The sequence below is a fragment of the Scyliorhinus canicula genome, unplaced genomic scaffold (assembly GCF_902713615.1).
Source record: "Scyliorhinus canicula unplaced genomic scaffold, sScyCan1.1, whole genome shotgun sequence".
In the NCBI taxonomy this organism is placed as follows: Eukaryota; Metazoa; Chordata; class Chondrichthyes; order Carcharhiniformes; family Scyliorhinidae; genus Scyliorhinus; species Scyliorhinus canicula.
The window spans coordinates 191,268-217,572 of record NW_024055429.1 but is presented as its reverse complement, the minus strand read 5'-3'; the positions used below and the strand labels follow the sequence as shown (position 1 = coordinate 217,572).

The 26,305-nt window shown below is 46.9% G+C and overlaps 1 pseudogene; it reads left to right on the top strand.

Moving 5' to 3' along the window:
- Positions 1–1,670: 1,670 nt before the first annotated feature.
- Positions 1,671–26,305, top strand: part of LOC119959368 — a 74,955-nt pseudogene continuing 50,320 nt past the window's right edge.

The following is a 26,305-nucleotide window of genomic DNA, read 5'->3' as shown; positions in this document are numbered from 1 at the left end:
ATGATTAACATCTCAGGCCCAAAACATTCATTCCAGGTTAAAGCAGCATTTCACATGCACCTCTTTCAATTTGCTCTACTGCATTCACTGCTCCCAATGTGGTCTCCTCTATATCAGAGAAACCAAACGTAGACCTTGGGTCTGTGCGCATTCAGGTCCCTGACCTTTCTGTTGATTGCCATTTTAACACAAGACCCTGTTCCTATGCCCACCTATCTGTCCTTGGCCTGCTGCAATATTCCAGTGACGCTCAACGCAAACTGGATGAACAGCATCTCATCAGTCCAAAGATGTGCGGGTTAGGTGGATTGGCCATGCTAAATTGCCCGTAGTGTCCTAAAAAGTAAGGTTAAGGGGGGGGGGGGTGTTGGGTTACGGGTATAGGGTGGATACGTGGGTTTGAGTAGGGTGAACATGGCTCGGCGCAACATCGAGGGCCGAAGGGCCTGTTCTGTGCTGTACTGTTCTATGTTCTATGTTCTATCTTCTGGTTAGACATGCCTTCCGATCTCTACATTGAATTCAACAACTTCAGATGATTCGCTCTCACCCACCTCGACCCCTTTGTTTTCATTCCATTTCATTTTAATTGCCTTTTACCTTTTATTTCTTTGTCTTTATATATATATTTCCCCCTATCTGATCCCCCCCTTTCCCACTGTTACCAGATTCCTAAAGGACCCTCTTATGGACTGACCTCAGTAACACAACACCCCTGAATGCTTTATCTGATGCCGGTGCTTATGTAGTTACATTATTTACCTTGTGTTGCCCTATTATGTATTTTCTTTTATTTCTTTTCTTTTCATGTACTTAATGATCTGTTGAGCTGCTTGCAGAAAAATACTTTTCACTGTACGTCGGTACGCGTGACAATAAACAAATCCAATCCAATTCTTCCCCCCTTCACCTCATTTTACTTCTCTCCCTGTCGTGTCTCCCCTTCCCTCAACATCTACATCTGTCACAACATACTCTCCGATTTTAGTTTCTCTGCTATTTGCCCTTTTATTTTCTCTGGGGACTGCCATTATCATAGAATTAGCAGTGCAGGAGAAGGCTATTCGGCGCATCGAGTCTGCACCAGCCTTTGGAAAGACCACCCTAATTAAGCCCATGCCTCCAACCTATCCCCATATGCCGACGAACATTTTGGACACAAAGGGGCAATTTAGCATAACCAATCCACTTAACCTGCACATTTTAGCACTCTTTTCCCTTGGTTTCTGTGGTTATGACTCATCTTTCATTTCCTCACCCTACAGTTAAATATCTTCCACTTTCAACGGCTTTTCGCTTTGACAAAGGGGCATCTGGGCTCTTTTTTCTCCTTACAAATGCTGCCAGACCTTTTGAACTTTTCCAACATTTTCTCTTTGTTTCAGATTCCAGCATCCACAGCAATTTGCTTTTGTTTAGAACAGCCATTTAAATCACTTTGGGATATAGAGCATAACACAACACCCATTTACACGAATTTGTGTTTTATCTCAACGATGTAACAAAATACATCTTCTACTGCCTATTTGGAGTTTCAATGGTGCTGTTATTACCCAACATACCCAGCGTTTGTGAATCTGCCCTGATCACTCCCCAGGAGCCCAGTACGCAGGAGCAATGTTGTATCTAGAGCATGCGCAGTTTCACTTTGCTCCGAGTACTGCGAGTGCGGGAGAGGCTTTTTTCGGCAGGTGAGGGTCGCTGGGGCGGAGAGAGGAATGGAGCCGGAAGGTGGGGTGGGGTGGGGAGGGAGCCCAGATTTCATAAACACCTGGTGCAGGTTGCAAGCCCCGTCAGAAGCCTGCACGTCAGATGCTTTCTGTTCCAGGGCTTTTTCCCCGGGAACAGGCCCGGTTTAATGGCCGCCATCTTGTTTGGGCAGGCAGCGTAGCGCATGCGCGGATCGGCCGGACGAGTGGGCGGGGCCTCAGGGTCCCAGTGACCCGGATGGTGACAACTTCCAAACTAAACAGCTGGAGGACATTCCACTGAGCTGACTGGGTGGGATGAGGTCTGAAGGTTCAAATTAGAGCAAAATACTGCGGATGCTGGAAATCGGAAGTAAAGACATAAAATGTGGATAAATGTTCAGATCTGTCAGCTTCTTTATACTGTGGAGTGAGAATGGAGTCATCTTTCATGCATAAATCTTTCCTACTATCTCTGTCTTTTAGCTTTGACTAAGGGTCATCTGTACTCCAAGCATTAGCTCTTTTCTCTCCCTACAGACGCTGCCAGACCTGCTGAGATTTTCCAGTATTTTCTCTTTGGTTGCAGCTCATATTTGTTGTGACCTCCTGGACAGGAAGCTGTGAGCATGGATCTGACAATCAGCCTGAATCAGCATCTTCAGGAGAATAGGGAGGGTGAATAGCGCTGTAGTGTGGCGACGAGGGGATTTTCACAGTAACTTCTTTGCAGCGTTAATGTCAGCCTACTTGTGACACCAGTAAATATTCTTATTATTTGATACAACAGGGGGAGAGGCTGCACAGTGGTGCAGTGGTTGGCACTGCAGCCTTACAGCGCCAAGGTCCCATCCCGGCTCTGGGTGTGTGGAATTTGCATATTCTCCCCATGTTTGAGTAGGTTTTGCCCCCACAACCCAAAAATGTGCACAGTAGGTGGTTTGGCTATGCTAAATTGCCCCTTAATTGGAAAAAAAATGAATTGGGAACTCTAAATTTATTTTTAAAAAGAGAAGGGAGGGAAGGTGTGGGATGGAGATTTAGAGCTTTTGGGGAATAAGAGAGAGGAAAAAATATGACATAGAAACTAGAATTGTCTGTTCTAAGTTTTTATCCTGTACTGACTGTGATGAATTTTGTCAATTGTTTTCACAGGATATTAGATGAGGAATTACAGACAGAAATCTCAAATGTTGCGTTTCGTTCTGACAGTCAGTATTTTTATTGGAACCTGAATATCATTGGCCTTTGAATCAAGAAGAACTATTTGTCCAAACTGTCAGCTAAAGATTTCAAACATCAGTGTTACTGGAAAAGCACTGAGACCCACACAACACACACCCAAGTAAGAGAGTTTCAGTGAACTAACTGTGGAAAGATCTTCAACCAATTACATGGTGTGAAGAACATCACACCATTCATAGCGGAGAGAGACCATACCCGTACTGTGTATGTGGAAGAGGCTTCAACTGATTGTCCAACCTGGAGAGACACGAGGAGACCCAAAACATGGAGAAACCATGGAAATGTGGGGACTGTGGGAAGGGATTCCGAGTCCCATCTGTGCTGGAGGTTCATCGACGCAGTCACACTGGGGAGAGGCCGTTCACCTGCTCTCAGTGTGGGAAGGCATTTACTCAGTTATCCAACCTGCAGAAACACCAGCGAGTTCACACTGGGGAGAGGCCACCTTACTGCTCTCAGTGTGGGAAAGGATTCTGTGATTCTTCCCTCCTATTGAGACATCAGCGAGTTCACACTGGGGACAGGCCGTTCATTTGCTCTCAGTGTGGGAAAGGATTTGCTGAAGTATCCAAACTGCAGAAACACCAGCGAGTTCACACTGGGGAGAGGCCATTCACCTGTTCTCAGTGTGGGAAGGGATTCACTCAGTCATCCACCCTGCAGACACACCAGCGAGTTCACACTGGGGAGAGGCCATTCACCTGCTCTCACTGTGGGAATGGATTTACTCAGTTATCTCACCTGCTGACACACCAGCGAGTTCACACTGGGGAGAGGCCATTCACTTGCTTACAGTGTGGGAAGGAATTCACTCGGTTATCACACCTGCAGTCACACCAGCGAGTTCACACTGGGGAGAGACCGTTCACCTGCTCTCAGTGTGGCAAGGAATTCACTCGGTTATCTCACCTGCAGAGACACCAGCAAATTCACACTGGGGAGCGGCCATTCACCTGCTCTCCATGTGGGAAGAGATTCACTCGGTTATCTCACCTGCAGACACACCAGCGAGTTCACACTGGGGAGAGGCCATTCACCTGCCCTCAGTGTAGGAAGGGATTCACTCAATTATCCAGCCTGCAGACACACCAGCGAATTCACACTGGGGAGAGCCCATTCACCTGCCCTCAGTGTGAGAAAGGGTTCCGTGATTCATCCAACCTGCGGAGACATCAGCAAGTTCACACTGGGGAGAAGCCATTCTCATGCTCTCAGTGCGGGAAGGGATTCACTCGGTTATTCAACCTGCAGTCACACCAGCAAATTCACACTGGGGAGAGACCATTCAGCTGCTCTTAGTGTGGTCATGGATTCAGTCATTCATCCACCCTGCGGACACACCAGCGAGTTCACACTGAGGAGACACCGTCCACCTCTCAATGCATGTTTCATCAGACCTGCTGTGACACCAACAATTTCACAATTGATTACAGAGGTTGGATTCGGCTGTTATTGTTTCTGCTCTACACCCAGGACAGCATTTTGTTCATTCTGACAGGTGGTCAGTGGGGATGGTCGGAGGGTTTCTTTCTGCTGGACTAGGCGGTCTCACCACTTTGCCTCCAGTTGGCTGATTCTCTTTGAACCTTGTTACTAATACCTGGCTTCAAATTGCACAAGGATCACAGAGTGAAAGGGTGTTTGGAAGTGTGGAGATATTTAGTTTCCATTTCTGTTTGGAACCACACAAAGCATGCCGCATTGCCGTGGAGATGGGCCCTGGTTGTTACATGGTTCTTTTGTTTAATTTATCTGGGTGTTCCGCACAGAAGAAAACTATCAGGGTTACGAGGGGCAAGTTGTTTGAGGTGGACTGGGAGACTGATTGGTACGGGGAATACCTAATATTTAAGGAATTATTACATATTTATCAGGGGTTGGTCAGCTCAGTTGGCTGGACGGCTGGTTTGTGATGCAGAGCAATGCCAACAGTGAGGATTCAACTCCCAAACTGGCTGGTTTATTCATGAAGGCCCCGCCTTCTCAACCAGTCCCTTTGCCTGAGGTGTACTGACCCTCAGGTTAAATCACCTCCAGTCAGCTCTCGGTCAAAGGCGAGAGCAGCCTATGGGATCTTTGCGAATTTTATTTTACATTTTTACAACAAATATAGATTCCTTTAAGGAACGAAAATCCAACAAGAAAAGTGATGCAACCTTGGCTAACAAGAAAAGTTAAAGATTCCATTAGATCAATGGAAGAGGTTCAGAACGTGGTCAAAATATTAGTAAACCTGCGGATTGGGAAATGGTTTAGAATTCAGAGAAGGAGGGCCAAGAAACTGATAAAGAGCAATAGAATATGAGAGAAAACTGGGGGGAAACATAAAAACCGACTGGAAAAGCTTCTATAGGTATTTGGAAAGGAAAACACTGTCAAATACAAATGTGGGTCCATTCCAGGCAGAGACAGGAGAGTTCATGATGGGGAGTCAGGAAATGGCAGAGAAACTGAGCAATGTGTGTCTGTCTTCACGGATGAAGATGCAAAACTTTCTCCAAAACACATGCAAACCAAGGGACTCGTGAGCACGAGGAACAGGAAGAGATGAGAATTCGTGAAAAAGTAGTCCTGGAGAAATTAATGGGGTTGGAAGTGAATAAATCCCCAAAATCTGATGATCTACATCCCAGAGTGTTGAACGAGGTGGCTGTAGAGATCTCTATTCCTTATTCTAGATTCTCCTGACTATCTGGAATGGACAAACGTTTCCTTTTTACGTACCTATAGATCTTTTTACAGTCCATTATAATGTAATTTGCTGTTTCACATTCATATTCTATTCTCCCTCGCTTTCTCAGTGACTTAGTCCTTTGCTGCATTCTAAAATCCTCACAATCCTCAGGTTTATTCCTATTTCTGATAACTTTGTCGGCCTTTTCTTTCAATCTTATACAATACTTCACTTCCTCTGGTTCTCTGACCTTTTGGGGTTTTTGTGCTCTGAAGAAATGTAAAGTGTGTAATAATTATTGAAAGTTTATCCGTTGCCTGTGGACTGTCACACCTTTTAATGTATTTACTCCAATCCACCTCTGCTAATTTGTCCCTTTCACCGTCATAATTTCCTTCAAACTTAATACCTTAGCTTCATATTGGAATACCTCATATTCAATATTCTGGTCACTCATCCTGAAAGGTTATTTTTCAGCACGATTATCGATTAGCCCTTTTTTAATGCATAATATTAGATCTACAAGCGCCTGTTCTCTAGTTGGTTCCTCAACTTACTGCTGTAGATAACTGTCCCTAACACACCCAGAAACGTGTCCTCCACAGCATCAGTGCCCATTAGGTTAACCCAGTCTATATGCAGATTGAAGTCACTCCTTAATATTTTACCCATGCTACATGCTTCTCTAATCTCCGATTAATACCATGTCCCACACTACCCCTACTGTTTGGTGGCCTATAACACCTCTCACCAATGTTTCCTGCCCCATGCTGTTTCTTGGCTCCACCCAAACATATTCCACGTTTTGTATTCCTGATCTGAGATCCACCCTTACTAATGTTCTGATGTCGTCCCTTATTATCCGAGCAACACCACCTCCTTTTCCTTTTTGCCTGCATCATCAGCAAACTAAGTGACAATACCTTTGGTACTGTCATCAAAGTCATTGTAAAACGTTGAGGCTCCAGCACTGATCCTGTGACACATCACTCATTACACCTTGCCAACCAGAAAATGACCTATTTGTGCCGACTCTCGGTTTTCTGGCAGCTGGCTAATCTTTCACTGTGAAAGACAATTCTGGGATTAAAGGCTGCCTGACTTGAAAAGAAAAGAACGGAAGTAAATCCTGGGGAATGAATCATCACTTTGGACTGGTTCTGAGATTCAGTTTCGACTTGCAGGGCAGAGTAACTATAATGGTGCAGTTCAAATTTAGATTGCGTAACTTTGGTACGGTAGCACAGTGGTTAGCACTGGTGCTTTACCACCAGAGTCCCAGGTTCAACTCCCACTTGGGTCACTGTTGTACAGAGTCTGCACATTCTCCCCGTGTCTGCGTGGGTTTCCTCCAGATGCTCCGGTTTCCTCCCACAATTTCCAAAAGGTGTGCTTGTTAGATGAATTTGGCATCCTGAATCCTCCCTGTGGGTACCCGAACAGGCACCGGACTGTGGCGACGAGGAGATTTTCACAGTAATTTCATTGCAGTGTTAATGTCGGCCTATTTGTGACAATAATAAAGATTATTATTATTTTAAAATACCAAAGTTCTGTGGGTAGGTTACAGTAGCATCTAGTTTGTTTGTGGCATTAAAAGTGATAAAACGTGAAGTCCCGTTGTGTGATTCTTCAATTTGTTGACTGGGAATTCAATTTTTTTTAAAGAAGTTGCTGACCTTTATGGAGGTTCTAATCCACAAATTCTGACTTCCCTTGTGCACCTTTCTGTCTGTACTGCTCGTGTCAATGACAGCCAGGTGATGGAGCTGAGGGCTGAATTTAGCTGAGAGTAAAGGAGCCTGTACACAAATAGAGAGGGGAAGGTGCTGGAGGCCTGGCTTGAGAAATGGATCTCCAACTAATCAAGGGTGATAGTGGCTGATGGTGATGCGACCCCAGGGTTCAGTGCCCCTGTGTCCAAAGCGGGGAGTCACAGGAACGGGGTACCAGAACATTGTGAACATCCTTTTACCTGGTTGTCTTTGATCCTCAAGTAATTCTCTGTTCGATTTTTTTAACCATGTTCAGTTTCGTCAATAAACTTTCAACCAGAAAATACATTAATTTGTTGGACTTTCCTGGGGTAGAGAAGATTTGATTTTTCTTTTGATACATAGTTTGAAAATGAGGTTCAGGGACTCAATCGTGACTAATTTATCAAGGTACTTTGAGGAGGTAACAAGGGATGTCAATAAAGGAAAACCTGCAGATGTGTTTTATCTGGATTTCCAGAAGGTATTTCCCAAGGTGCCACATCAAAGGTTATTCCACAAAATAAGAGCTCATGGTGTAGGAGCAACATATCAGCATGGATAGAGGATTGGTTAGCGAATAGGAAGCAGCCAGTATGTATAAATGGGCCATTTCTGGGTGGGTAAGATGTGACAAGTAGAATGTCACCAGGATCAGTGCTGGGCTCCCAACCATTTACAATCTGTATGAAAGTGTTGGATGATGGGATTGAATGAATGACTCATACAGGTAGGGAAGTAATATGTGAAGTAGATTTAAGGAGGCTGCAAAGGATGAGAGAGAGTCACCCAAGGCTGGAATCGAACCTGGGTCTGGCACTGCGAGGCAACAGTGCTAACCACTGTGCTCCCGTGCTTCCCCTTCGACTGGCCCTTTACTGTCGCAGGGTCAAACTCCTGGAATTCCCTCAGGAACGCACAGTGGGTGTCCCAACACCACACCGACTGCAGCGGTTCAGGAAAGCAGCTCCCCACCTTCTCAAGGACAATTAGGGATGGGAAATAAATGTTGGCGAAGATTTTGTAATCTGTGCTGAGGAGGGAGACCAGTCACCAGTTTTTAAGGTGGGGGAGATCCCCCCTCTGGCAGCAGGGTAATGGTGGCATCTCCCCAGTCGCGAGACTTTCCCCCAGGACCCCTGCGTCATCGCTCCCCAGGAAGTTCCAGGACATTCTGAAAGTCTGCACGGTCAGCCCCGGAGTTTTGCCCCTGGACAGGCTGTCGTGGGCACAGGTCAGCTCCCCCAGGCTTATTGGGCTATCAAATCTCCCTGCGCCCTCTGGGCCGATCTGCGGCAGGTCCTACCACAAACTCATTGGACAGATCCAGGAGAAATGGGCACTAAATGTTTCGAATTTGGGCCCTGATCCGAGATGAGGGACCTGTCGTCAGCCAGCAGTGTAAGGAACTGCTGACTGGCCCTGCGCATTTTTGCCTGAAGTAGGAAAGCTGGGGTCCATGAGGATCTGGATCTATGACCTCAGATACGCATCACGGGACTCGACAAGTGGCAGATCCCGCAGTGCGCACTTCTCTCTGAACACCAGCCACGGGGCCGGATCCTCATTGGGCTGACTGAGACATGACTCCAGGTCACGTACCTCCTTTGCCAACTCCTCAACCTTGGGTTTCTTGTCAACCCCATCACATACTCCTGACAGAAGGTAGGCATGGGAGTCTTGTCCCATCATAAACTCAAGGAGGGGAAGCCTCTCCGCTCCCAGGGGCTGGTTTAGCTCACAAGGCTAAATCTCTGGCTTTTAAAGCAGACCAAGCAGACCCAGCAGCACGATTCGATTCCCGTACCAGCCTCCCCGAACAGGCGCCGGAATGTGGCGACTAGGGGCATTTCACAGTAACTTCATTGAAGCCTACTCGTGACAATAAGCGATTTTCATTTCGATGAACGAGCCAAGGAACCGCTCGTCCTCCAGCAGCAGGTTGTTGAAGTGCCAGTACGTGGACCGTGTCTGAGCGCGAGACAGGGCGAGCCGCACCCAGACCAGACGGTGCAATCACGGCACCTGCTGCACAGAGGCCATCAGGAAATGGGGCAGGGCAGCACAGTGGCACAAGTCATTAGCACGGCTGCCTCACGGCGCCGAGATCCCAGGTTCGAACCCGGCTCTGGGTCACTGTCCGTGTGGAGTTTGCACATTCTCCCCGTTTTTGCATGGGTTTCACTCCCACAACCCAAAAGATGTGCAGCGTAGATGGATTGGCCACGCTAAATTGTGACTTAATTGGAGAAAATGAATTGGATGCTCTAAATTAAAAAAAAGAAAAATAATGGAAACGCGGCAGCTGTGACCTTGAAATGTAGAGGCGGCCAATTCTGCACACTCCGACCCCAGGTCTCAAAAAAGTGAAGACGCTGGAGTCAGGATGGAGAGTCTGCCAGACATCCACCAGTCAAAGAACCCGACCAGGTTCCTTAACTTCACCACCGCACGAGAGCTGCACAGGGTACCGAGGCGGTCCTTTGTCCCGAATGTGCAATTGAAATTAACCCCTCCCCCCGCCGGAATGATACACTTGCCTGCAGCGATGATGCCAAGGAGAGTGGATACTTGCTCGAAGAGAGCCGTCTGCTGCTGGCCAGCCTAGGGGGCGTAGACATTCACAAGGTGAGGTACCTCACCCCCCTCGCGGACCGTCAGGTGCAGCAACCGACCTGGCACTGGCTCCTTGATCCTCAAGATCTCCGTCTGAAAATGTGGGACCAACAAGATAGCCAACCCACCTAAACGTGAGGATAGGTGACTCATGTAGACCGCCCCCCCCCCCCCCCCCCCCACTCCAGGAGCCACGTGGCTTTGTCTCCCAGAGCGGTGTTGGTTTCCTGCAGGAAGTACGCCGCATACTTCCCGTCACAGAGGACCGAGAAGTTCTGGAACCTGTGGAGTGTGTCCCAGCTGCCGTTAATGTTGAGGTTGGCTGTAGTCACCTCCATGTCAGCAGTAAATTGCCACCTGCACTGCCATCTATTGAGTGCCTGGAGGGAGCAGAGCAGCACGGTCCCCTCCATTCCCTCTGGAGTCAGGCGAGGAAAGATTTCAGCTCGCACTGCTCAGTCGCGACCGTGTCTCCCGCCTCTTTCACGTAGGTGCGGGAAGACAATGAGCAGCGCCATGTCGGAGCACAGGTTGAGGGCGAGCTGCACTTGGGTTTCGGCGACCACAGTTTACATATAGAAAATCCCGGAGTTTCCCTCGGGGAAGTGTGTGTAAAGGCCACAATGTTACAGAAATTCAAGGAAACAAGTTGCAAGGAGAAAAAATATAACAGAAAGGTTTGCACTGAGAAAGAGAAAACTCTAAAGCTACAAAAGTAAGAACCTTATTGATTCTCGTGATGGGGAATGTAGACAGAGGGAGGCAACGCAGAGAATATCTGATTAACTTTAATAAACATTATTCAACAGTAATGTCACTTACACACATTAAAACTAAGGACCTACAATAGAAACAGGTTCTCAGAGGTCAGACTGAGGATAAGATTGGACATGAAGAGATAAATAATCCGAAAGGACAGACAATGTATATTCTCAACGCTGAGCCAGAGGGTCAGGAGATGGACTAAATACAAAGACATTCTTAAGTTTTTAATGAAGAGAGGAGATATTCAGTTACAAAACATGAGAAACGTGGTGACCATATCACACAGACTGACTAAAGAGCATGACATCATTTACCAGGTTAATTAATGGGTTCATGTGTTCCACTTTGAGAAATAAATAACCAGAGTGTGTTGACAAGTTAAGAACACGTTACTAAAGTCAAGAAGGATCAATACAAAATCTCGGTGTTCCTGACCAGATCTACCTTTGAGCAGATTGATCAGATTAGAATAACGTGCTCACTGATCTTTCTGATGAGATCTCCTGTCAGTATCCAGTAATCTCATGGTCTCTGTCTGGAATGGCTTATGTGATTGAAATAAAAACATTGAACCAATGTCTCATTGTTTCTTAGTTTCCGAGCTCGTATTAAGTGTTATGGATAATTCGGTAAAAACACGTGGTATATTTAGTTTTTGGGGAGCAACACTGTAACAATTTGAAATGAAATCCAGGATCTCTGATCAATATTAATTCCATTATCAGAAGCTGTGTTTCCGGACAGCACACACAGACACCCTCTGTGCAGTGTGAACTCACTGAGGAGTCAAAGGTTTAAACGACTGAGTGAATCCCTTCCCACTCAGAGCAGTGAACAGTCTCAGCCCAGTGTGAACTTTCATCAGGTCAGTTGAAACATTTCCACACATGGAGAAAGTGAATGACTGTCCAACAGCAGACTGTGTGACTGAGTGAATCCCTACACACGCACACAGGGCAAGTGAATGACTGTCCAACAGCAGACTGTGTGACTGAGTGAATCCCAACACACACACACAGGGCAAGTGAATGACTGTCCAACAGCAAACTATGTGACTGTGATAATCCCGACACACACATAGAGCAGACGGTTGGCCTCTCCCCAGTATGAATACACTGGTGTCTCAGAAGGGTGTATGTCTAATTGACTCTCCTCCCACACTCGGAGCATGAGATGGCCTCTTCCCAGTGTGAGTGCAATGGTGAACTGTGAGGTGAGATGTTTGCCTGAATCCAGTCCCACAGTGAGAGCACCTGAACTCACTCACATCGGAGAACACGTCAATGGGAGATAATTTCCTCGGAAAGTTTACAGCACTTCCCGCAGTCTGGGCATTTAATAGGTCATTCATCAGTGTGAACTGCCTGATGTCTCACCAGGTTGGACAAGTGAGCAAATCCCATCGTATACTTGGAACAGGTGAATGGCCTCTCCCCAGCGTGAAGTCGCTGGTGGATCAGCAGGTAGGATGAACGAGTGAATTGTTTTCCTCACACAGAACAACTGACTGGTTTCTCCCCAGTGTGAATGCACCGATGTATCCGCAGTTGGGATGACTGAATAAATCTGTTCCCACATTCAGAGCAGGTGAATGGCCTCTGCCCAGTCTGAATTCTCTGGTGTCTGAAGGCAGGATGCGATACTGAATCCTTTCCCACATTCAGAGCAGGTGAATGGACTCTCGGCAGTGTGACTGTGATGTACAGTGGGGTCAGATGAACGCTTAAACCTACTGTCACAGTGAGAGCACTTGAACCATCTCTCAGCAGTGTGAACAAGTTGATGGGATATCAGGGCTCCAGTGGGCAGCATGGTAGCACAATGGCTACCACTATGCTTTCACAGCGCCAAGATCCCAGGTTTGATTCCCAGCTCGGGTCACTGCCTGTGCGGAGTCTGCACGTTCGCTCCGTGTCTGCGTGGGTTTCCTCCGGGTGCTCCGGTTTCCTCCCACAGTCCCATTACGTACTTTAGACAGTCTGAATTCTCCCTCATTACACCCAAACAGGCGCTGGAATGTAGCGACTAGGGGCTTTTCACAGTAACTTCATTGCAGTGTTAATGTAAGCCCACTTGTGACAATAAGGATTATTTAAAAATTCCCACAATCTGGACATTTAAAAGGTCTCATCAGTGTGAACCTTCTGGTGTGTCAGTAAGTGTGATGAACAAGTGAATTATAGGCCAATTAGCCTAACCTCGGTTGTTGGCAAAATTCTAGAATCCATCGTTAAGGATGAGATTTCTAAATTCTTGGAAGTGCAGGGTCGGATTAGGACAAGTCAGCATGGATTTAGTAAGGGGAGGTCGTGCCTGACAAACCTGTTAAGAGTTCTTTGAAGAGATAACAAATAGGTTAGACCAAGGAGAGCCAATGGATGTTATCTATCTTGACTTCCAAAAGGCCTTTGACAAGGTGCCTCACGGGAGACTGCTGAGTAAAATAAGGGCCCATGGTATTCGAGGCAAGGTACTAACATGGATTGACGATTGGCTGTCAGACAGAAGGCAGAGAGTTGGGATAAAAGGTTCTTTTTCGGAATGGCAACCGGTGACAAGTGGTGTCCCGCAGGGTTCAGTGTTGGGGCCACAGCTGTTCTCTTTATATATTAACGATCTAGATGACGGGACTGGGGGCATTCTGGCCAAGTTTGCCGATGATACAAAGATAGGTGGAGGGGCAGGTAGTATTGAGGAGGTGGGGAGGCTGCAGAAAGATTTAGACAGTTTAGGAGAATGGTCCAAGAAGTGGCTGATGAAATTCAACGTGGGCAAGTGCGAGGTCTTGCACTTTGGAAAAAAGAATAGAGGCATGGACTATTTTCTAAACGGTGACAAAATTCATAATGCTAAAGTGCAAAGGGACTTGGGAGTCCTAGTCCAGGATTCTCTAAAGGAAACCTTGCAGGTTGAGTCCGTAATTAAGAAAGCAAATGTAATGTTGTCATTTATCTCAAGAGGCTTGGAATATAAAAGCAGGGATGTACTTCTGAGGCTTTATAAAGCACTAGTTAGGCCCCATTTAGAATACTGTGAGCAATTTTGGGCCCCATACCTCAGGAAGGACATACTGGCACTGGAGCGGGTCCAGCGGAGATTCACACGGATGATCCCAGGAATGGTAGGCCTAACATACGATGAACGTCTGAGGATCGTGGGATTATATTCATTGGAGTTTAGGAGGTTGAGGGGAGATCTAATAGAAACGTACAAGATAATGAATGGCTTGGATAGGATGGACGTAGGGAAGTTGTTTCCATTAGATGGGGAGACTAGGACGCGGGGGCACAGCCTTAGAATAAAAGGGAGTCACTTTAGAACAGAGATGAGGAGAAATTTCTTCAGCCAGAGAGTGGTAGGTCTGTGGAATTCATTGCCACAGAGGGCGGTGGAGGCCGGGACATTGAGTGTCTTTAAGACAGAAATTGATAAATTCTTGATTTCTCGAGGAATTAAGGGCGATGGGGAGAGAGCGGGTAAATGGAGTTGAAATCAACCATGATTGAATGGTGGAGTGGACTCGATGGGCCGAATGGCCTTACTTCCACTCCTATGTCTTATGGTCTTATCACCCTTCTTAGGGCAGCCTCCAGCCCGCATCCTGCCTCTCCTCAGGCCTGCCCTCGGGCATCCACTGTCCTCGACCTCCAATTTGTCTCCAAGCACCAATCCCTAGCTAGCTCACAGAAGCGCCTGGAAGGCGAGCAGGTGACTAGTTTCATATGGGGGTGGGGGTTGGGATTGTTGGTGGAGGGCTCTGCTGATGGGGGGGGGTGTCAACAGAACAGTTTCCGCTCCCCCCCCCCTGACTGCTCGCCTCCCACTTCGCTTCCGTGAGCTAGACCGCCCAGCTTACCTGGTAGCACACAACCATGGCGCCAGGCAAATGGCACATTGATTACCCGGCATCCCCCGCGGTGGTGAATGTCCTCTATCGACACCAAAGGGCAGCAGTGCGCAGGCGCAATGCCTGGGAGTAGTTGGAGCATGCGCAGTGTGTGATGGCGCCTGGGAAAGAGACACTTGTTTGTCTCATGGGCAGCGGGTAAGGATGTGGAAATCCGGAGGAAGCGATGGAGCCGGCTCTGGAGAGAGAGTTTCCAAACACTGCGTGAAGGCCCCAAATCAGGAATATGTACCTGTAGGTCCTGCGGTTGCAGCTTCGGATCTTTTTCCCGATATCAGTCCCGGCTTAACGGCCACCGTCTTGATTGAAATGGAGCGGTGCGCATGCGTGGATGCGGTGACGTCTTTAATGGGCGTGGCTTCGTAGTGTGTACCCCGCCAGGTCCTAGTGCCCGCAGGAAGGAAGGCAATTCAACAACTTCACCCAGCCCCAACTGCAGTCTGGAGGAGGGACCATTGTTCAGTGTAGAGGTTGCAGCCTCTGTATAGTTTCCTGAAGGGGCTGCTCCTCACCTTCGGTTACACTTCAGCCCCAGGCTCCTAATTCTTGGCTGCTCATTGTGGAGGAGGCTGGGTGAATCTGAAGTTCTTCTCCTGGATCTTTTCTTGGGGCTGATGAACAAAGACATTTGTTTGGACCACTTATTTGGGGTAACAAGTGATAAAAGATTAGTCCACAGAAATTGGAATTGTCTGTACTGAATTTCTATGACTATACAGTGATGATGTTTGTAAACTTCTTTTACACGGTATTAGGAGAGGAAATTTTGCGAGTGGAAACTCAAACAAAACATCGCAGAGATGAAACAGACTCACTCGCTACATCAGAATCGGAATATCATCGGCCTTTGAATGTGAAAGGAGAAATGTTTCTCTGTTGTTTGTGGGAAAAGATTTCAAACATCAGTGTGACTGGAAAAGCACCGAGACCCACACAACACACACCCGAATGAGAGAGTTCCAGTGAACTGACTGTGGAAACATCAGTTTTTATGTGTGGCAGAGGTTTCAGCCAATCATCTGGCCTGTCAAAACATAAGTACAGTCACTCCATGGAGAAACCATGGAAATGTGGGGACTGTGGTAAGGGATACAGTTACCCATCTGAGCTGGATATTCATCAGTGTAGCCACACTGGGGAGAGACCATTCACCTGCTCCACATGTGGAAAAGGATTTGTTAGGTCATCCCACTTGCTGAAACATCGGCGAGTTCACACGGGGGAGAGACCAGTCACCTGCTCCGAGTGTTGGAAGGGATTCACTGCTTCATCCTCCCTGCTGACAGATCAGCAGATTCATACTGGGGAGAGACCAGTTAAATACCCAGACTGTGGGAAGTGCTATAAAAGTTCCGGTGTACTGATGCGCCATTAACATGTTCACCACCAGGAGAGACCATTCAGGTGCTCTCATTGTGGGACTGGGTTCAGACACTCATCTCACCTCACTGTCCACCAGCGAGTTCACACTGGAGAGAGGCCGTTCACCTGCTCCGATTGTGGGAAGAGATTCACTCAGTCATCCAACCTGCTGAAACATCAAAGAATTCATAAGTAACCACATTGATTGGATTCTGCTGTTAATCATATCCAGATTCAAATATGTTTAGTGGGTCAGTTTCTGCTGATGTTGATGAAATCCAGTCCAGTTATTGGGGTTAATATTCTCGATAAAAGCCAAATAAATGAGCTTTGTGTTACATGTTTTGTGTGTGGCCCACGGAAAGGTGGCGCAGTGGTTAGCACTGCTGAGTCACGGTGCCGAGAACCCGGCTTTCATCGCAGCCCTGGGCATTGTCGGTGTGGAGTTTGCTTATTCTACCTGTGTCTGCGTGGGTTTCATTCCTACAACCCAAAGATGTGCAGGGTAGGTGGATTGGCCACGCAAAATCTCCACTAAATTGGAAAAAGTAAAAATAAAAGATTTTTGTGTTAAATCTTAATATTGTCAACGTAAACAATTCTTTTTGAAGGTCTCTCCCTCTCCCCTGCCTCCTCCATCCTCACCTCCCCACAAGTGCTCATGGAGGAGGAACGCATGCTTTTCTTTGTCACTAAGATTCAGTCCATTCAATCAGCTTTCTCTGCTGTTGATAATTCCCCTCACCCACTGGGCCAAGTCTCCTCTAAAATTCCCCTTTGTCCAGGCCCTGAACTCCTCTTTCTCTCGTTTCCCTCACCTCCGTTCATGTCCTTTGAGACCTCAACTGGAATATTGTGCACAGTTCTGGGCGCCACTCCATAGAAAGGATGTGAACACATTGGAGAGAGTGCAGAAGAAGTTTCCAAGAATGGTTCTAACAAGTTCCTTGTATAAGTTCAGCATAATCTCTTTGCTCGTCTACTCTATTCCCCTATTAATTTTAGAATCCATACAGTGCAGAAGGAGGCCATTCGGCCCATCAAGTCCGCACCGACTCACCGAAAGAGCAGCCTACCTAGGCCCACTTCCCATTCCTATCCCAGTAACTCCACCTAACCAACACACCTTTGAACTGTCGGGGGGGGGGGGCAGCACCCAGAGAAAACTCATGCAGACACGGGAGAACATGCAAACTCCACACAGGCAGTCACCCAAAGCTAGTATTGAACCCAGGTCCCAGGTGCTGTGAGGCAGCGGTGCTAACCACTGTGCAGCAGAATAATAAATCCAAGGATACTGAGTACTTTTATTTTGTATCATCCGCAAACTTTGAAATTGTTCCCTGTACACCAACGTCTAGATCATTGATATATATCAAGGAAAGCAGGTGTCCCAATACCACCCTCTGGGGAACACGACTAAACTCTTCCTCCAGCCCCCAAAAATATCCATTGACCAGTCCTCTCTGTTTCCTATTACTCGGCCAATATTGTATCCATGTTGCTCCTGTTTCTTTTATTCCATGAGCTATAGCTTTGGTCACAAGTCTGTTGTGTGGCACTGTATCAAATGCCTTTTGAAAGTCCATGTACACCACATCTGCCGCATTACCCTCATCAACGCCTTTTGTTAGCTCCTCAAAAAACTCCAGCAAGTTAGTTAAACATTTTTAGAATTAACCTAAAGAAGGGAAAGCGCAGGTTAGGGAGAAGGTGAATACTGTCAACATTCAGAACAACACAGACATTAAAGGAATAATTAATCTCAAAGACTATCTCTTGTAGTTTGTGTGACCGGGTTTGCCGACCCAAGTGTAAAGAAATTAAATGGTACCTATTTTTTTATTTAAATAATTCTACTTAAATCTGGAACTCTGGATTGACTGGGAGGATTTGGATCAGTGTGACATTATTTCAGAACCAGTGTTCAGTCTACTCAGCAGCAGCAGGCGAAATCTCTCCTCAAAACCCACATTGAAATCTGCATGTTCTCCCCGTATTTGCGTGGGTTTCCTCCGGGTGCTCCAGTTTCCTCCCACAAGTCCCGAAAGACGTGCTGCTAGGTGGATTGGACATTCTGGATTCTCCCACAGTGTACCCGAACAGGCGCCGGAATGTGGCAACTAGGGCCTTTCACAGTAACTTCATTGCAGTGGTAATGTAAGCCTACTTGTGACAATAATAATAAAGATTATAAAAGTCCACTCCCATTCCCTATACCAATGACCCTAACCTAACCTAAGCATCTTTTCTGAGCACTAAGGGGCAATTTAGCATGGTTAATCCGGTCTTGGGCTGATCAGTTACCATACAAGGTGTGATGCAATAAGATAGGTTGCTTTCTGTGGTGCATCTGTAAAAATTTATAAGAGTCAATGTGGATGGGGTGGCACAGTTGTCAACACTGCTGCCTCATGACGCTGAGTACCCATGTTCGATCCCGGCCCTGGGTCACTGTCCGTGTGGAGTTTGCACATTCTCCTTGTGTCTGCGTGGGTTTCACCCCCACAACACAAAGATGTGCAGGGTAGGTGGATTGGCCACAGTAAATTGCCCCTTAATTGGAAAAAAAACAATTGGGTACTCTAAATTTTAAAAAAGGACTCAATGCGGACAGACCAAATGTACTTTGTTTCCTGTGAAATATATGAAGTACATCTAAAGTTCATAATTTCAGTATTTCACTGAGGACCAGAACCATGTAAGGATTTGACTGTCTGTATTATTGCAGCGCTGTAAATAAAATTAGTAAAAGACGATTTGTTGTTGACAGTTTGATTATCTGGTATCTGAAAACCACAAGATTCAATATTTAGTCAACAAGGTGAATAAGGAAACATATCAGGGCCCAATACTCCAGCTAGATATTCACAGGGGAAAGGCTGTTATCAAACACCTCGAATGGACAGGACAGAGAAAGATCCCAACTGTAAGAAACTCTCAAATCATTTGTAAATATCTTTCAAATGCTGACAGGTTGCAACTGTCAGTTTCCATCACATTGAACATAGAACATAGAACAGTACAGCACAGAACAGGCCCTTCGGCCCTCGATGTTGTGCCGAGCAATGATCACCCTACTTAAACCCACATACCCGTAACCCAACAATCCCCCCCATTAACCTTACACTACGGGCAATTTAGCATGGCCAATCACCTAACCCGCACATCTTTGGACTGTGGGAGGAAACCGGAGCACCCGGAGGAAACCCACGCACACACGGGGAGGACGTGCAGACTCCACACAGACAGTGACCCAGCCGGGAATCGAACCTGGGACCCTGGAGCTGTGAAGCATTGATGCTAACCACCATGCTACCGTGAGGCCCCATATTTCATTGAAGTCAATGAAATGTTAGAGAATGGTTATTCCAGAACTAAAAAACACGAGTTCTATCACAGCTAGAGTACGGAGTACAGTTCTGGTCACCACATTACAGGAAGAATGTGATTGTACTGGAGAGAGTACGGAAGAGATTTATCTGGATGTTTCCAGGATTGGGGAATTTTAATAAGAGGAAAGATTGGATCGACTGGGATTGTTTTCTGTGGAACAGAGGAGGCCGAGTGGACATTTAATTGAGGTGTATAAAATCATGAGGGTCCCAGATACAGTGGATCAGATGGCAGAAGGACCTATTTCATTAACAGGCTGGTCAGTAACCAGGGGCAGAGATTTAAGTATCTATTGGAAGGATTAAAGGGGAATTGAGGATTTTCTTCACCCAGGAGTGTGGTGGGGATCTGGAACTCTGTCTGAAAGGTAGAGACAGAAACCCTCATCACATTTAAAGACACCCCGATGTGGAGTTTCTGTGACCTGCAGGGCTACAGACCAAGAGGTGGAAAGTGGGCTGGATAAACCATTTTCAGCCAACACAGACACAATGGGCTGAATGGCCTCCTCTGTGCTGTAAATTTCTAGGACTCTGATGACAAGAGATCCTCAGGTTTTTATACGAGACAGACCTCAGCCCAGTCAGTTAGTCCAAGTGTTGATGTGATGGATCAAGTTAAGAGGTGTCAGATACCAGGATCAGTGATTCAAATGGAAATATCAGTAAATCCTGATATAGTTTATCTGTATGTGGTTCCATTTTAATAACTTCTCCTGAATGTGACCCTCACCCAGATTTTGATTTGATTTATTTATAATAATAATCTTTATTATCACAAGTTGGCTTACATTAACACTGTAATCAAGTTACTGTAAAAAGATCCTAGTTGCCACATTCAGGTGTCTGTTCAGGTACACTGAGCGATAATTCAGAATGTCCAAATTACCTAACGGCATATCTTTCGGGGCTTGTGGAGGAAACCGGAGCACCCAGAGGAAACCCACGCAGACACAGGGAGAAAGTGAAGACTCTGCACAGACAGTGACCCAAGCCAGGAATTGAACCTAGCGCTGTGAAGCAACAGTGCTAACCACTGTGCTACCCACACTGCTGGCCTTGCTCTGCATCTTATAAAAATTGTCAATACATCTGGTTCAAAACAGAAGTTCAGATCTTAATGCCTTATTTGATTTTACTTTGCTGTGTTTAAATCCTCCCCTTGTAACCCCCTGTAAAAGGAGTTTCCAGAATCCATCACTGTGTCCTGCTGAGTGAACAGGGATCACCGCGCATGCACCCTGCCCCTTATGAGGATGGTGGTGGTTGACTGGGGAAAGGCTGCAGGAAAACCTTCCCGCTTGGTGCAAACTCGGGATCGGTAATTTCTTGTTTTAGCTTTGAGGCCTCCACTCCCACCCACTGCCCCTCACGCTGCCTCCGCTTATCCGCCTCCTTCCCGCCTAAAGATGAGACAAACAAGCGTCTGTCCCTGGGCATGAGCCGCACTGCGCATGCTCCACATCACAATGCCCGGGGAGTGATTGACGGCAGGTCCATACCAATAGGAAGGTGGGGTGAGGCTGGAGGACCGTGCAGGAGTAGCTGGTCCTCCAACCAATTGGAGTAAAACGGGGGCGGGCTGATCCCAGATCTCCCCCATTAGCTGAGACTCTGCATCATTTTGAGTTCTTCCCATTGGTCAGATGGCGCGGGTTCCAAACCTCATGTCTTGCCTGAGGAGTGTTGACCAATGGGAGGATTTGGAGGACCGGATGGACTCTGGTCCTCCAGCCAATCAGACTGCAGGCTTTGCGTAATTGAAGATTGAGCTTCACACAGACTGAAACTTCTTCCTGTATCAAACCTCTGATTAAAACATTTTCTTTCCACTTCTACATTGATCCTTCTACAGAACTGTTACAACAAGGAAGAACAAATGTTAACTCTGTTTCTCTTGCCTCAGATGTGGCACGGTGGTTAGCACTGCTGCCTCACAGTTCCAATGACCTGGGTTCAATTCCAGCCTTGGGTGACTGTGGAGTTTGCACATTCTCCCCATGTCTGTGTACGTTCCCTTTGGGTGCTCCAGCTTTCTCCAACCATCCAATGATTTTTTTTAAAAGTTAGCGTACCCAATTTTTGTTTCCAATTAAGGAGCAATTTAGCGTCGTCAATCCACTTACCCTGCACATTTTAGGTTGTGGGGGGGTGAAACCCACGCAGACACGGGGAGAATGTGAAAACTCCACATGGACAGAGACCCAGGGCCGGGATTTGAACCCGGATCCTCAGTGCCGTAGTCCCAGTGCTAACCACTGTGCCACATGCCACTCCTCCACCGTCCAAAGATGTGCAGCTTTGGTGGATTGGCTATGCTAAATTGCCCCTTAGTGTCCTTAGGTGAAGTGGGGTTACCGGGAGAGGGCGGGGGAAGTGCCCCTGGGTAGGGTGCTCTTTTGTAGGGTTGGTGTAAACTCGATGGACTGAATGGCCTCCTTCTGCACTGTTGGGATTCTATGATGCTGCCAGACCTGTTGAGTTAATCTAGCATTTTCTGTTTTTACACTATATAACACACCTTTTTAATCCACTAGTTATATTTATTGACCCACTATACCATCAACTAGCAGGAGCAGTGTGTTGATGTTTAAGCTATTCTGGCCTTGGGTGACTGTGTGGAGTTTGCACAATCTCCCCGTATCTGTGTGGGTTCCCATCCAGTTTTCTCCCACCGTCCAAAGATGTGCAAGTTAGGTGGATTGACCATGCTAAATTGCCCCTTAGTGTCCAAACAAAGGTTAGGTGGTGTTACTGAGATAGGGTGGAAGCATGGTCTAGCAGGGTGCTCTTTCAAAGGGCCAGTGCAGACTCGATGGGCCGAATGGCCTCCTTCTGCATTATAGATTCTATGATTCTGTAGCATTTCCTCTCTCACAGTCTGATCCAATAGGGATGTCTGGTAGTATTTCCCTGATGTAGCACAGTGTTTAGCACTGTTGCTTCACAGTGCCAAGGTCCCGAGTTCAATTCCCACTTGGGTCACTGCCTGTGCAGAGTCTGCACGTTCGACTCGTGTCGGCGTGGGTTTCCTCCGGGTGCTGCAGTTTCCTCCCACAAGTCCCGAAAGACCTGCTTGTTCGGTGAATTGAACTTTCTGAACTCTCCCTCAGTGTACCCGAACAGGAACTCGAGTGTGGCAACTGGGGGATTTTCACAGTACCGTCATTGCAGTGTTAATATAAGCCTACCTGTGACAATAATAAAAATTATTATCATCATGTGTTTGGGTATATTGGGGAGCAGATACAACTTCCTTGGTTCTACCTGTTGTCCTCTTAGATATTCCATTTGTCCGGTTAATGTGTCTTTGAGTTCTTCATCTCCAATTCTTCTTGTCTCGGGTATATGGGTCTAGGTATGGTGTTGTGATTCATGTTGTTTAGTCTGTCACCAGCAGGTATTGTTGTCTCTCGATAATGACTGTGCTGCTACCCTTACTTCTGGTCTTATGGACATATCCGTGTTGGATCCAAGCTCCAGGATTGTCTGTCTTTCTCTCCGGGTGAGATTCTGTTTGTCTCTTGTACTTCACTGTGACAGGGCAGAGACCTGATTGAAAGATTCAAACATGGGAGTTCTGGGAAAGATGGGCAAGGATTTGGGAGGTGACAACATGTTCAAAGAGTTTGGAGAGGAGAGGGAGGTTGAAGATGGGGCAGTAATTTGTAAGGATGGCAGGGTCACGGGTTTGTTTTATTGAGGAGGGGGTGATGATGGCAGATTTGAAGGACAGAGGGACAGTACCTGAAGAGAGAGAAATGTTGACAATATCCATGGACACAGGGTAGTTGGCTGATCAGCAGCTCAGTGGGAATAGGGTCGATGTAGCAGGAGCTGGGTCTCATGGACAAGATGGGCTCTGAGAGGGCATGAGGGGAGATGGGAGAGAAACTAGAGAATGATGTGGGTCCAGGGCTCGGGAAAGGATGAAATTTAGGGACAGTTTGGTCCAGTGGACATGTGGAAGGGAGGGAAGCAGCAGAGGCAGCTGATCGGATTGACTCAATCTCAGACACAAAGAAGCTCCACAAGTTCCTCTCACTTCTTGTTGGAGGCGAGGATGGAAGAGACAGGGGAGAGCGAGAGTACTTCAAAAGGAACTAACTTGTGTCAGAGATATTAAAAGTTTCAACACACTGCGTATTTAACACAAATAAAATTTATTTGACTTTTAGCCAGAATATTAGCCCCTGTAAATGGGCTGGAGTTTGTTATCAGCAGAAAGAGACCCAAATGATCATGGTTCAGTCCTGAATGTGAGTAACAGCAAAATCCATTCACTGTGCAAAGATCAAAGAACAAAAATGAAAATGAAAATCGCTTATTGTCACAAGTAGGCTTCAAATGAAGTTACTGTGAAAAGTCCCGACTCGCCACATCTAGCACCTGTTCGGGGAGGCTGGTATGGGAATTGAACTGTGCTGCTGGCCTGCCTTGGTCTGCTTTCAAAGCCAGTGATTTAGCCCTGTGCTAAACCAGCGCCTTCAGCCCTCCAAGCTTGTACCGGTCATGATACCAACCTTGGCCAAAACCCTCAGCACTTCCTTGTGCCGTATCCCTCTCTATCCATCCTGTTGATGTGTTTGTCAAGATGCCTTTTGAATGCCATTAATGTATCTGCTCTGTGGCCTCGGTGGTGTGTCAGCAGGTGGGATGAAATCCCTTTCCACAATTGGAGCAGGTGAACGGTCACTCTCCAGTGTGAACTCGCTGGTGCTTCTGCAGGTCTGATGACTGAGTGAATCCCTTCCCACACCAGGAGCAGGTGAATGGTCTCTCCCCAGTGTGAATTCGCTGATGTACAGTGAGGGCAGATGAGTGTCTGAACCCAGTCCCGCAGTGAGAGCACCAAAACGGTTTCTCGTTAGTGTGAACACGTTGATGGCTCATCAGATTCCCAGAACTTTTATAGCACTTCCCACAGTCTGGACATTGGAACGGTCTCTCATCAGTGTGAAGTCGTTGGTGTCTCAGCAGGTTGGATGAAACACTAAATTCCTTCCCACACACTGAGCAGGTGAATGGTCTCTCCCCAGTGTGAACTCGTTGATGTGTGGTCAGAGCGAATGACTCAGTGAATCCCTTCCCACACTCTGAGCAGGTGAATGGCTTCTCCACAGTGTGAACTCGCTGGTGCTTCTGCAGATCAGATGACTGAATTAATCTCTTCCCACACTTGGAGCAGGTGAATGGCCTCTCCCCAGTGTGAATTCGCTGATGTACAGTGAAGGCAAATGATCGTCTGAACCCAGTCCCACAGTGAGAGCACCTGAACGGTTTCACGGCAGTGTGAACACGTTGATGGCGCATCAGATACTCAGAACTTTTATAGCACTTCCCGCAGTCTGGACATTGAAACGGTCTCTCATCAGTGTGAACCCGCTGGTGTGTCAGCAGGTTGGATGACTGAGTGAATCCCTTCCCACACGTGGAGCAGGTGAATGGTCTCTCCCCAGTGTGACTGCGTCGATGAGTTTCCAGGTTGGATGGGGAAGTGAATCCTTTCCCACAGTCCGCACATTTCCATGGTTTCTCCTCAGTGTGACTGCATTTGTGACTTGTGAGGCCTGATGATCGACTGAATCCTCGTCCACACACACAACACGTGTATGATTTCTCCCCACTGTGAACGATGGTTTTTCCTTCCATGTTCAAAGTGCGATAGTATTCAGGATATGATAAATTGAGGGCTCTGTCAGATCCTGATGTGATGCTTGGTCTGAGTTTCTGGACTTTGAAGCCTCCCCTTCAAACGCCCTGTGAAACTGATTTAAAACAGAAAATAGGGAATGAGAGAGAACCCACAAAACACAAAAGCAGGTTGTGAAATTGAGATGAATGAATCTGGTCATTTGTGGGGCCGGCTCTGGGAAAAAGCAACCATGAAAACGGCTGGACTGTTATAAAAACCCAACTGACTTCTTTGGGAGGAGAGAGAAAGAGGTGAAGAGGGATCTACAAGACATATGAAGAGAGTAGTTGGCAAAGCAAATTTGATCTTGGGCTTCATAAACAGTAATACTGAATTCAAAACTATGCTTCTGGTGGCACAGTGATTAGCACTGCTGTCTCACAGAGCCAGGGACCCAGGTTCAATTCCGGCCTTGGTGACTGTGTGCAGTTTGCACTTCCTCCCCGTGTCTGCGTGGGTTTCCACCCGGTGCTCAGGTTTCCTCCCACAGTCTGAAGAAGGGCAACTTAGGTGCATTTGTCTTGATAAATTTCCCCTTCATATCCAGGGATGTGCAGGTTAGGTGGGGCTATGGGGGTCACAGGGACAGGGTAGGAATGAGGGCCCAAACAGGTGCCCTTTCAGAGGATCAGTGCAGACTTGATGGGCCGAATGGCCTCCTTCTGCACTGTCGGAATTCTATGGTTCTATTTCTATTCTATGAATCTTTATAAAGCTCTGTCCACCACTCTTCAGGAAGGATGTGAAGGTTCTTGGAGAAGGTGCAGAGGAGATTTACCAGAATGGTTCCAGCAAAGGAGGTTGAGGGGAGATTTGAGTCAGGGACACAAGATTATACCAGAGTTCCATCGGGTGGACAAAGAAACTCTTTCCATTCACTGATCGTACAAGCAGATACGGCGATAGGGTGGAATTAGGTTAATCTGTCGTGACACAGATTAATAGTTTTGGGTAAAACCTGGATTGAACTATATCAGATCCTGAGGGGTCTTGACAAGTTTGATGTGGAGAGGATGTTTCCTCTTGTGGGAGGATCTGGAACAAGGCATCACTGTTGCAAAATAAGGAGTCGCCCATTTCAGATGGAGATGAGGATTTTTTATTCTCTTGAGGGGTGTAAGACTTTGGAACTCGCGTCCTTAAAAGGCAGTGGAAGCAGAGTCCTTGAATACTTTTAAGGCAGAGCTGAATACATTCTTGATGA